The sequence below is a fragment of the Paralichthys olivaceus genome, chromosome 9 (genome assembly GCF_024713975.1).
Source record: "Paralichthys olivaceus isolate ysfri-2021 chromosome 9, ASM2471397v2, whole genome shotgun sequence".
Classification (NCBI taxonomy): Eukaryota; Metazoa; Chordata; class Actinopteri; order Pleuronectiformes; family Paralichthyidae; genus Paralichthys; species Paralichthys olivaceus.
In genome coordinates, this window is record NC_091101.1 from 7,408,256 (window position 1) to 7,421,999 (window position 13,744).

At 39.1% G+C, this 13,744-nt stretch overlaps 1 protein-coding gene across 2 annotated transcripts in view; it reads left to right on the top strand.

Annotated features, from left to right (window-relative positions):
• Window positions 1-13,744, top strand: part of aff2 (AF4/FMR2 family, member 2) — a 143,813-nt gene that overhangs the window by 102,254 nt on the left and 27,815 nt on the right. The gene's annotated exons all lie outside the window — the stretch shown is intronic.

The window sequence follows — 13,744 nt, forward strand, 5'->3', positions numbered from 1 at the left end:
GAAGCGATACAACCTATTTCCATAATATCAAACAATTTCCCATTTATCATTCAGTGATGCGTGGGCTACACATTATTGTCATCTTGTTGAGTGTTAACATCTTGGGGGAACATGTCATCTAATTAATCGTTAGTAGAAATGTTAGTTGCATTTGTAACATCACAGAACAGAGAGAATTCATGTAAACAGCTGATTTTGGCACCGAAATACATTTTTCATAAATTGGTCTTTTGCTTGGAATGTGTTGTAAAGCTCAGACTGGTGCAGAAGAATATAAGAATCTTTTATAAATGAAGCTCGTTGTGTTCACAGACTGAGGGCATTAGCATGCAAGTCTGGAGTGTGACTCTGTGTGTGAGTGTATGTGCATGTGTGTGTGTGAGAGAGAGAGAGAGAATGTGTGTGTGTGTGTCTGTCTGTGTGTGTGTGTGTGTGTGTGTGTGTGTGTGTGTGTGTGCGTGTGTGTGTGTGTGTGTGTGTGTGTGTGTGCCCCAGGCCATGTGTTACTCTGCTACCGCTAATGAGCCCATTCACTCTGCAGCCCAATCTACTGAACACCACACACACACTTACACATACTCACATCTACGGGGACGCTGGGACTAGAGATGCTGCGAGCGATCTACCGGCTATATCCCCCATGGAAAGCAACACACACACACACACACACATATTCATACACACACTCTCGCACCCACACTCCATGAAGACACACACTTTTTTTTTTCCAAATCCTTGCACTGACAACCTCACCCACATACCAATCGTTATTCTGCTGCTACACATACACACACATACAACCACCCACCCTTTCCATCCCACTGCAGTGTATCATCTTTATATTACTGCTCTGTAATCTGTAAAATCTTTTTATGCTTCCCTGTATTTTCTTCATTATGTCCTACATGCATCTTTCATATTATTTACCCTGGTTGAGGAAAACTGCCTGGAGCTATATGGATTTATATTTTATTCTAATTATTGTAGTAGTAAAAGCACAAATAAAAGAAGTTCTACTGGAGTTCACAGTGGGAGGTTTACACTGGATGTAGTGATTTGATAACCAAGCGTAGAACTAGGACGCATAGCAAAAGTAAAAGTAAAGTTTAAACAGGTACGTTTAATGCAGATACTTTCAAAAGCTGTGAATCCGCTTGACGATTGAGTAAGACAGAGAGGGACGCATGTAAGGACAGGACGGGTATTGGTGTGTAGCAGGCTGAAGTTTAGACTTTCAGGAAAGGACACAAAAGAGGAACTGCACAAGGAAACAAGGAAATACAGAAATGGTGATATGTGGTCGCAGGGAGAATCATTAACAAGTACTAGGTAGGCTGGTCGTAATTAGTGTCCCTCAGGGGGACACTGAGCAGACTGGGGATTAGTGTAGAGAAGGAGCAGGTCTTTATCCTGCTGGTTTCAGGTGGAGTTGATGAACTGATTAGTTGTTTGCAGATAAATTGTCAGGTGGGGGAATCTGAATTGCTGTGCCAGGTAGACACACACACACACACACACACACACACACACACACACACACACACACAAATTGGGAAGGAAGAAACACCAGGAAGGGAGAAAATGTAGGGTGGATCCTTTCTAATTATGACAGGGAATAGTATCATTATAATATAAATCACCAGAGATGCATCAACCTACTCGGTTCATTTTATCTAAAACAATGGTATAATTCAATTACTTGCTTGAGCCCATGCAATTCATTCAGATTCACCAGCATCGTCAAAACCAGCAAGACATCATAACATTGATGAGTCCCTACCTTTGAAGATGTCATCCGATTGTTTGAAACAGTCCACGGATCCAAAGGGTCTAAAAAGGGTTTTCATAAAAGTGTTCTAAGTTGTGAATACAATATCATGCATAATCCACTACAAAAAGTCGATCAACTTATTCTTCACTTCTTCACTCAATAACCAGCCTGAGGCAAACTTGCTTTAAATGTATAATTTTGTAAATTACAAATCTTGTTAAAGCAGAGCTTCAGAGCAATTTACATTCTGTTATTAAACCTGTCAGTTTGGTCTCGGATCTATCTTTCTCTCTACCTTGCCATCTCCCATCTTATTAATTTGCCATCTTGCTGTCTGTCTGACCGAATGAATGAAGTCACTGATCTGCTGGGGAGCTTAAGCCCCTGGACGGACAAAAGCTAAACCCTGTGAGATAGCTGTGGCCTTGAGCTTTCAGGAGGGGAAGGCCGAGGGCAGTGATTTGTGGTCCTAGCTACAATAAATCAAACATGATTGGTTGATTCACCTGCCATTGTCTAAACAAACACACAGCTATGAGGTGGGTCCCAGTTATGACATCCTAACCAATGAATAAGCAAGCTAACTTTTTTTTCTGATTAGACTATGATAAAGGATAATCTGATTTGATAACTCTATTTTCATGGTTTTAGGAATTTAACCCTTTTATGCAGTTTAAGAAGCAAACTTGATAGAAAATGAGGCTTATATCAGAATTTGATGAGATTAATTATAAAATGAGAGAGAACAAATGCAGCATTTGAAAAGCTGATATGTTTGGCTTTTCTGAATGTTATCACTAATACAGAGTGAACACAAAGTACCTAGTAAGTTGAGGCGTGTGATTACATAGTCGACATGGACACTTAGTTGCTGTTTTTACACACTAACAAAACTAAATAAAAGACCAAATGTTAACAAAAATTTTTTTGAAGAGTACCACCTAACAAGCATTGTTTGCTAAAAACAAAATGAATAAGAACTTTACAGCAGTGACATTTGAATAGTGTAATAATGGTGAGTGGATGATGCTTTATTGCCGAGGTGGACATCTGTGGATTACAAATAGTGTGCTTGTTCAGTAAAGCACATCTATTAAATTTCATCATTGAACTGGCAGCACTTCTACTTTTTAGTGCCAAGTCAGACGTATCAGACACATATCAGTGCTTTCAGAAAAATAACACTTTCCCAGTCTGGATGTTGAATTGAACATTATTTACATGAGGGAAAGTGGTAAACTCACTTTTTCGCTTTGCAAGTTACCCTAAAGCAGCAGCTTAAGTTAGACGCACCTGTACTAACAACAAAGTTGCATAAGAAAATATAAAGCAGTGCACTTTTACCTCTAATCACACTAGAATGTGGCACTGCAATCCGTGTGTCTGTGTGAAATAAGATATGTCAGAAGTCTGATGATACAATGTTGAAGGTTATACTGGAGCTAGTGAGCTGGGATGTCACAGTGTTCCCAACTGTTTTAAATGGAAAGTAGCGACCACATCAACAATATGATATATGATGATAGGACAGCTCCCCAAAATTTCTGAAACCAAAACATCTCAATCACCATCAACAAGATACATATTATATATTGCTGCCTTCTTCCAGTCACTAAACACAGTCAGAAGAGAAACTGCAGCTACATGAGAACACAGAAATGAGAAGTATTCGCAGCTCTCCAAGTTGGAATAACTCTCAAGTCAGTTGGAAACACTTTAGCAACGGTACAAGTTGACTAACTGTTCATTTGCAGTTTCGTCAGTCCTTTAACCAGAAGGATAAATAAGTTAAGTAACTACTGAAATGCTTCGTCAGTAGTTGGGCTGATAGTTCTGCTTCATCGTGATGACCCAAATCAAAATTATGAACCTGAATAAGAGCATAATTTGAAATAAGTCAGTGCAACACAGCTGGTAAGCTATCACAGCTTCCTCTGTTATAGACTCTGTCCCTCTGTTCCAAAAGACCATTGATGTTAAGTTGGCTATTGGTCAGAGAAACAGATTAGCATGTCAAAGATTGACAAAATTGAATTTGCTATGCAGAATTTCTTGCTGGTAGAGGCCAATGAGAAGCCTTTAAGGTTGGTATGTTCTTTTTCCCAACCTCTGGATGTTTACGTCCGTAATCCAGTTTGGTTGGTCAGGTGAACTTGATGCCTTCCATGTCAGAGTCCCCTTAAAACAGCCAGTCTTTTTCCAAGCAGGTCATGGTTTTAACCTTAAAACGCCAAGGGGTTAAAGTATAGATAGATTCTATTTTTCAGTTCAATCTTACATGGTATTGACAGCAGAAAAGAAAAGAAGTGGATCTTTTATCAGTTATTTCTCTCCATTAATTAAACTTTATGAATGCAACCCAGCTAAGAGAGAAATCCGTAGTCTCACCTCACTTGTCCTGTAATATAACCCATCAGAGATGAAGGCGTTCAAATTCATGATCACAAACACAAACATGTAGGCAGGTTAAAAAAAACAGGTTAAACAGTGCAGGTGCACTCTGCTCCAGTCAAGTGCATCAAATGTGACATGAATTCAGATGTGAAACGCTCCTTCAAACCCTGTCACTGCTGCTGCTGGGGAGCATTACACTACATATGTAGGAATGGAAACCTGTTATAGCCTTCCCCACAGTACTGCCCCAGGCAAACACACACAAAATACACACTCATGCACACATCGCTGAATGCTGGAATCCATCGGCAACTGTGCTTTTGAGAAGGTGGAAAACTTTTATTTTTCAGACTTGGAACTACGACTACAAGAAATACACATGGGATGCAGTATTAGTATTGCAGTTGATGTGTGTGTGGGCAATGTGATTTATTAGGAAAGACTATGACATGAAAAATATTTTAGAGTTAAGAGTTAGATAGATAAATACCTCATAGTGGTAAACTGTACACAAAATTAAACACAAAATCTATACTCAACAACATACAACTACCACACACAAACACATCTGCATTGCAATATAGAAATCAATGGTTGTATGAATGGCAAATGGTATTTTTATTACAATTGTGCTCCAATGTCAATGGGTCAAATATCTTTGAATTGTTCGATTGCAGTAAAGAACATGTGATAATTTATACATCCTATCAAAATGGTCCACATATCATACCCTCAGATTAACAACCAATGCATGCAAATATGCCTGCAAAAACACACACACACACACACACACACACACACGCTGCCGTGTACACACACACAGAGACAGAGAGAGAGAATGTAAAGCCAGCTGTGCAGAGGGGAGCCCTGCCAAGTGGAGGGCAGAACCAGCGAGCTGAAGGCAAATGATAAGATGACAGATGAACTGAGCCCAGATGGCCTCCACACTGCACTTCACAGTGCCGTCATACTGTTTGGATTCTGCATATTTTCACTGACTTCTTGAGCTATTTTAAGAGCCTATATTTACCTGTTTTTCATGATCCTTCTGTGTCACACTCTGTCACTACTTGTCTCTGCTGGCAGTGGTTAAGCTGAGCCGTAGCCCATTTGGTTTAAAGCCATACACCCCAGTGCCTTTAGAGGCTGATCAATTCAGTTTTCCAGCAGAAGCAATTGGGAGGAGAAAAAAAATTGTCTATTGTCTTGCCTATTGTCCTTTTTATGTTCAAATGCTGTCGTTCAATTATTGTTGACACAGTCTAAAGTGAGCCATAACACAAATGTACCCTGGGTTTATAGGAGCACATACAGGGAAGCATACAAAGAAAAATAAATGAAGTCATGACCAGAGAAAAATTCAACTGAGGATATTTCAGACTCCCCAGATTCTCAGACATTAAGGTGTGGCCTGATTGAGGCTAAACGTTCGTCAGATCCTGACTCTGGTGACCAAACATTTGGCTGAAGTCTGGAGGGAGGAGCAGGACGCAGAGTAAAGATCAGCCATAATGTGCTAACAGGGCCTGTGGGATGCCAGTAAATGTCTTCAATTAAATTCAGTTACATTGAAGTAAAATTGAAATTAATTGAAGACTGATTAGATCAGGAGAGTGGAAGATGCTGAAAATAAAGGTGACCACAGACTACAGTGTATGCTGAAAAAATTCAGTTGATTGGTTTAGAAATTACATTCATCTACAACTAATTGGTTTGGCCATGTACGTTTTCACAGACATGTCATTTCAGCATGAGCTGAAATTGAGCTGGGGTTAATGGTAGGCATATAAATTACAGGACATAAGTAAACATGGTCCAGTTTTATGTTTCACTGACCTTTTTACAGCATTAAACCAAATCCATGATTTTTCTTTAACCTTAACTAAGTGGTTTGACATTCCTAAACATAAACATAACACAGGAGTCATGCTTTAACTGCCACAAGTGGATTTTGAAAACCAATTGAAATACACATCACTTTGCAGATCCATTCACTATAGACACTACACTATTTTTCGTGTCTTTGTGTCTTGTACATATTCACTCATTGTGTTTAAAAACAGCGTTTTCTTCTCAAAATGAGTTTGTAGTTGTTTGTTTATATTTTAAACTTTGATGCGGCTGAATTCTCGGCCTACCTTCTAAGCAGTGGGAATATGAAATAACTAAGTAGCCTGGACTCTGAGGTCTATTACTTACATTGATCCTATCTGAGTATGGTGCCTAAGTTTAATCAGCAGAGCAGTGGCTGAACGTAGCCCCGGTTTGAGCTGTTGTTCATTTCTTTAAAGAAAACTATACCAAATATGTTTTATAATTATTTTTGTTCCATGACTAAGATGAGTTTATATTTATATTTATTTTATATCATTTATTATAATAGTTATGATAATATTTAGTTCATATTGATACTTTACAAAGTGTGATGCAACTCCATTGTCATGATTCTAAAAAAGGACGTGTGGTCAGGTGCATTGTTGGTGCAGTACAATATTAAGGCACAGGAAAGTGATTGTGTGATCACCCAACATATCCCTGATCTGAAGTCAGTGCTGCAGCATTTCACTGTTATATTAGGGCATTTTATAAAGATAGTAATATGTGCCTACATAGATGGGTGCATAACATGTGTAACTTCTACTTGTGACTCACAAAGGGCCACGCAGCAGAAGTTATGAAGGAAATTGGCAAATTATTTGACCAATCATGATGTTACTCTTACAGTAGACATTTGAAATATATTTGTTCCCTCTACAGGGAAGATTGCTCTCTTAATACCTGGTAAATCTGTCATAATAACAATCAAACAATGTTGCATCAGAAGGAATGGAGGATGGCACTTTGGTTATTAATGAAGAGACCAAGCATAACCTTTTTGAATCATGTGTCTTGTTTCCACTGTTAAACTAGCAAACATGGATTTGGACATGTCAAAAATGTATATGTGCCATGCTGTATAGACACTGTGCTTAGATCGTTAAAATGTTCAGTTTTCTATATTCAGCTTCTAATGTATCAGAAGACTGTTACAGGGAGCTAAAAACACAAGACAATGGCCGAATTGACTTCACAACAGATAAAGCCATGTCTTATGTAATGTAAAAACACATTATTCACTCACAAAGTCAGTTCTCCGCTTGACCTCGTCAAAGGTTCCGGCCATGAATAATGGCGGCTTTGTAAAGTCGCTGTAGACAAAAGGATAGCCGCTGTAGCTTAGCTGCACCTGTGAGCATGTGGGTGTCGTGTGGATCTTGTGAGGCCCACTGGACACATCAAACCAACAGATCATTTTGTCGGGGTTGTAAGGCTTTCATTTCCCCTGTTGTGCTTGTGATTTTATCACACAAATAAACACACACACACCAAAGCCTCTGCTGGAGCCTGAAGATCTGACAAAGGCTATTTCGTGAGTCTTATCTGTGTTACTTATGCAGCACTGACAAAGGCAAACATAGAATAAATACAGTGGAGGCTCTGTGTACTAAATAAGCAATATTTGTTTTGATATAGGAACAGGTAGACACCTGTATGAAACATACACTGTGTATATTGTTTCTTTAGTTTTTATGTTCTGCATTGTTACATGGGGCTGAAAGAAGATTATAAATGAGGAAACATAAGATATTATTGGAAACAAAGGATAACAATAACATACATTGATAATGAGAGTATATGCCTTCAAACTTATTTGTTATAATAGATGAGACTTTGTTCTGTGGATAAAAACTATCCATTAACATACAGGAAAATGACCAACATGAAACAATATTCTAAATAATAAGTCATGTCAAAATGTGGAGTTAAATTGTATTTTTCAAAAGCTACTCTGTCACTCTGCACCATCTAAAGTTGCCTTTTAATTTGGCTCTGACTTTGGGATGAAATTATTTTTTGACGGCTGATGGCTGATTCCTGAGGGTTAAGAAAAGAAAAGAGGAAAGCGAGCCAGATGTAATGCTTTCATACACATATTCATCTCCTTTCATCTTGTTCCTCCAGCTCACACTGTTTATGTTGCCAGAATAAAATAGGCTAGAGAGCACTCAACTGAATACCCCATTGAGTAGAAAAGACACTCACTCTTTCCTTTAACTTCACACAGCACTATTCAAACAAAAAGCACAAACATATCAGTGTGGGGAATGTAGACTCGTCTTATGCTTCTGGTCAATTTTATCTTTTGGCAAATGAAGGGATGATATGAAATGCCATAAAAAGGCTACCATCAAATTTATTAATGTTGCTGTGAACGATTGTGTCTATTATGTACAACCCATTGGAGATGTTCTCTTATGGAGGAAAAGAAACATTTTGATATTAACATCCAATAATAAAACAGTGAATAAAAATATTAAAGCAGCAGAATTAAATCATACATTTTCTTTTGCATTGCCTCCAGCGCTGGGCTCAGGGGTCATTTATCGCAAAGTCCAGCCCACCCAAAAAACCCAGATCTTTTCCAACGTTTCGAGCAGTAAAGACGAGTGAGAACAACTTCTACAGAGCAGACATGATGTTTGCTCTCACCTTGATTTCTTGCCAGTGTCTCATCGACAATGTGGGCTAGGCCACCAGGGGAAGTGATTTGTTTCTCAGTGTTAAAAAGCAGGCACACATCAAACAATAGGGTGTTCTGGATAAAACATCAAGAAGCAGTTGGACTGTATCTGTGGTTAACTGGCTACACTGGCTGCAACTCCACTCTAAATCAATCTAGATTTAGTCGCAGAGATTCCTGGATAATTTTTATTTCTCTAATATAAGTTCATGCCTTTGTTTGAGAGATGTGAGCCCAGGACGGTCACTACCTTTGAGGACATTAAGCTCATGTCCTCTGAAATATTCTTTTGAGTTCTTGAGGGTGATAATAACCTCGGGGGAGTTTTTATGCAGTTAGAAACTTTGGCATTTTTAAAGATGGTTTCATTATTTTTGATTTTCAAGTATTTTTTGTCTTGCTTAATTTAAAATTTCTGGCATTTCCACATTTTTTAAATTTCCACATTAGAATAAGGAGAGAAAGGCACTTAATGAATACTGTTTTTCAACAACACAAACTAACTAACTGTCCATTCCAAAATTGTCAGTTTCTTAAATATAAATTATTATTTATTGTAATTGTGGCAGAGTCTGGTGAATCAGGAATAGTAATGAGTCTTCTCTACATTGTAGAGCTGCTGTTGATTGACAGGACGCCTTTCTATCCACACATCAAAAGATTCTGCAGTGGCAAAGGGGACAAAAAAACAGATGTAGACAGAAGTCCAACATGTCTCTGCTGTCACCGTCTGTCTGGCAACTGAGTCCTCCAGTAATGCTTGTATGAATGGATTGTTCACTGTGAAAGACTGAAACAATGTTTGACGATCCTGATCCAAGAAACATCACATTTCAGTGATTCTTAACACATCATTCTTCAGACTCCATCCCATCTTTACATCTTAATGTTTTATTGTATGGCCCAGAGCTTTACTGTTCTGGTTCCCTCTCACCAGTCTCGGTCTCATTTTCAGCAGCAGTCAGCTGTTTTTGGCAAAAAGGCTCCGATAAACCCCCACTCTATACTACTCACCCAGTAAATAATCTCACACAATGTAAGCAATAAACTTAAGATGGAGTTCAAGATGGTGCCTCCTCTAAGGTTGTGCTGGAGGTTCTCCACAGGAGGCTTGCATCAGCATAGGCCCCTGAGGGGACTGCTGAGTCCCCTCAGGTGGCTGAGCAGGTGGCCTATGATGGTAGAGTCAGGACCCAAGATCCAGCGCTGGCTCATTACCTCAGGAGGCAGGACCGGCAGCTGGGAGATTGGAACATCTCAGGAACTAGAGCAAGAGGGCGAAGGCATTGGGGGGTTCCCTCGGGACCAGAGACCAGAGTCATAGGCGAGTTCCCTCTTGAGGATGACTTGGTGGCTGATGTTGGAGGTCTTTTAGGAGGCTGGCTCTGGGTCTTCCAGGGCTGAATCCGACACTGTCGGCCACTAACACACCTGATGGCTGCAGCCACCAGGGAAACTGACTGGAAACTAGCAGGCCAAAAGCAAGTGAGAAGACTGACATACTGCAGACTGTAAGCTAGCAGGATAGGGGTCAGGTTTGTCATGTTTAGGACTGCCTGTCGGTATTTCATGAAAAAGGGAATTTCTAGATTGGATTCGCTTAAGTTTTTAGGATCTAAACTGCAGACACAACAAATGCAGGTGGGTGCAGTGCAGAGGACTTAAAGAGAAATTAAATGCTGGTTCAAACGATGTTGAACAAAAACGATTAATTGACAAATGGACTTGAAGCAGAGAGAATAAACACACATGGGAGGCAAGGGTAATGGGACACTAAGGGCAGGGCAATCACAGAGCTGTTAGGCAAAACTTGTAACAGCTCTGTCTTTTTGGTTTTTTCCCTTTGCTTCCTGCGATATACTGCTTTTTTTTGTTTGCATGCACATATACTGATCAATAAGTCTCCCTGGGCAGAATAAAGGTTATTAATGATGTCTCAGCATCCCTGACAGTGGTGTGGTGTGACTTTTACACATAAGCAAGTTTCAGTCTGCAACCTTACCTTCACATACCCACTTACCTTCTGTCTCTCGCCCACTTAATACGAATACAACTTACACAATGATCTAATGGCACTACTTGTACAACAATACTTTGTCTCAAAGGTACTGAAAGATAAAGATGACAAATCTGCTCCTGCTAGCACTTAATACTTACGAAGAAAAGAAAGTTGAAGTTATTCCAAGTGCATCTGAAGATATTTTTAATAATTTGTGCAAGATAACTGATCTCAGAGCAGTGGAAGTGGAGTCAATAGCAGCTTGACAAGCACTTGTTTGTAGCTATAGTCCGTAACCAGAGATCAGGCTTGATCCTCAAAGTGGAAAAATCCAAAACAAGCTGCTCTCCCCTCTGTTTGACAAGCCCAAGATGGCAATGGTCAGACCCATAAAAAGCGACAGATGCAATGGATGGACGACAAACCAATTTCCAGAGACAATGACATGCTGCCGCCTCAGGAGGGTAGTAAATTACAAAATGAATGCAAACAGGTAACATCTGATCCTTTATGGGGCGCAGTGCGTTTCTGAGATATGAAGTAAGAAGAGATATCCCTTCCATCGGTATTGTCTTTAGTTTATGTCTGTTTTTAGTTTTAATCGGTAGAGCACTGCTTGACTCGGTTGCCCTGACGACACGGCACTGCCATACATACTGTTGTTAATGAGAAATGATGTGGAACAAAGATATTCAATGTTTCCTGCCTGGAGAGAAAGCTGTCATGATTGATGAATCACTTTATGGGAATCAAATCTCAGGCATTGCTTTTTTGTTGTGGGGCTGATTTCCCAGCCAGCATTTTTTATTATTAGTTCTTAACAGTTCCTGAAGCTGTGTAGGTATGTTTCCGAACACACAGCAGTGATTTAATGGAGGATGGCCTACACAAAAGTAACACACACTCACAAACACACACTGTGTAAACAGGGAGTTTAACTCATCGCTTTGTCAATATTGTTTCAACTGTGATGCTAATGTAGCAAAGTGAGGTGAAAATTTAATTGAAATCAAAGGAGAGAAAGAGAAGAGATGAGTAATGATAGAAGAAGAGAAACAGGCCAGTGAGTATCTGTCACTGTGTGTTTGTGTTCATGTGTGTGCGTTTGCTTGTGTGTGTGTTGCCTGAGGAACAGTTGATGGATTTGCTGCTTGACTGCTCACACAGATTGGTGTCTGCTGTGATGGCAGCCTTGAACTGAAATAACATGCATGGTCTCTCTCTCTCTCACACACACACACACATACACACACACACTCACCTACACACAGTAACACAAACAGAGACCTACACATAATTGCAATGTCTTTGTGTGCGAGCGTGTTTGTGTGTATTCCTAAATTCTTGAGGATGAGCGATTGTGTTGCCTCTAGGAGGCCATTTCAAAGTGCTGTGGAAGGATGGATGATCACCAACCGAAGGCCAACCAAAGCACCAGAGAGGATGAGATGATTGAACTGGTTCAAAGTGCTGTGTTATGCATTCATTAATAGCAGTTTATTAGATTCTGTCAGTTGCTTTCTAATTTTCACTGAATCTGAAACAAGGTTGCTATAGCTTCGTTTTCTATATATTTACAACTGCAGGGTGTTTCTTTAATCAAAATCAAGGTCTTAATGATATATGCGTAAATTATTAATTCTTTTAATGTTTTTTTGTAATTTTGGATAAAATGTATAATCAAAAAATTATAATAATGTGTGTCATGAAATTTGTAGTAAAAATGTTTAGTTTGATGTATTATGTTGTTTCCAATGGACAAATAGGTCAAGGATATTTTTGGAGCTGCTGGTAGGTTGTGCCAACCGAGCATCTACTGTACATAGGATGAGGAAAGATGTAATGAACATCTAAATTTCACCATGGAAAATATCTAAGATACTTAATGTCATGAACTGACTAGAGATAAAAATACACACAAAAAACAACATTGGAAAGAAGTTTAAGATGGAAATAACCAATAGATTAGTAGATGTAAAACAGTGTAGTGAGCTTCTAAAAGGGGCAGTAAATAAATTCTAACTAAATTTAATTATTTCTATATGCTGTAGAGGGACATTGCCCAGGGAAGCTTCCATTTCAGGCCAGTGATCAGAACATAAACCAAAAACAGCACAACAGGCACAGTTGTTAGTGTGAATGATTGTAATACAGAAGGCTTTTACCAGACTGTACTCACTGTGCTACTGTATTGTCATAAAATGAATCTGTAGCAGACATAGACTATATACAAAATGATAATGTTGTTCTTCAGCACCCTACTTTTCATTTTATGAAGGTGGCAAACACGTCTTAGCTGACCCAGGGGTCAGTCAAACTAACAAAGAAATACTAGACAGGGGATCCTCAGTCCTGAAACTAAAACTACAAGCATGGGAGCAAAAGAGAAAGCCATGCTTTAAATAACCCTGACACTGATTAAGACCAACTGGTAAGGTAGGTCAGTGAAGATGACAGGGCTTCACCTAAGAGTCATGAATAGAACATGCTCACTACCACACGTCAGTTTATGTGAAGGTTGATCATTTTGAGATCGATCCTCCAGGCTTTCAAAGCTGAGGTATATAGATGGGGTATTGAAGCAGTTGTATTGTTGTATAGATGTAGAGTAGATTCATTCTGAAATATCTTTGCACTGTGCTGGTTCATATACAGTCAAAGACTAATTCTGATCCACAGTTCTTCTAAAAGAAATGATTGACTTTAGTGACTGGGTCCATTCGGTTGTAGAAAGCTCAGATTAAATGAAAAGAAGTATCTTGACTATTGTTATTTTTTGTAGAGTGGAAGGTTGATCTAACATTAGACTGCAGTTAACTCTCAAAGTCCATAGGCAATACTCAGGTGCTTAATACTGTAAATGTAAAAACAATATATGACTGATGGCATCCACTAATCAGAAGGTTGGTGAATTAGAAGGCTTAACCTCCCTTTGAGTGGTCCTTGGGACTAAAAATCTGCTGTATAATTGATTGATTTATTGTATGTTCTGAGATTAAATTAGATCATCTACATCCTG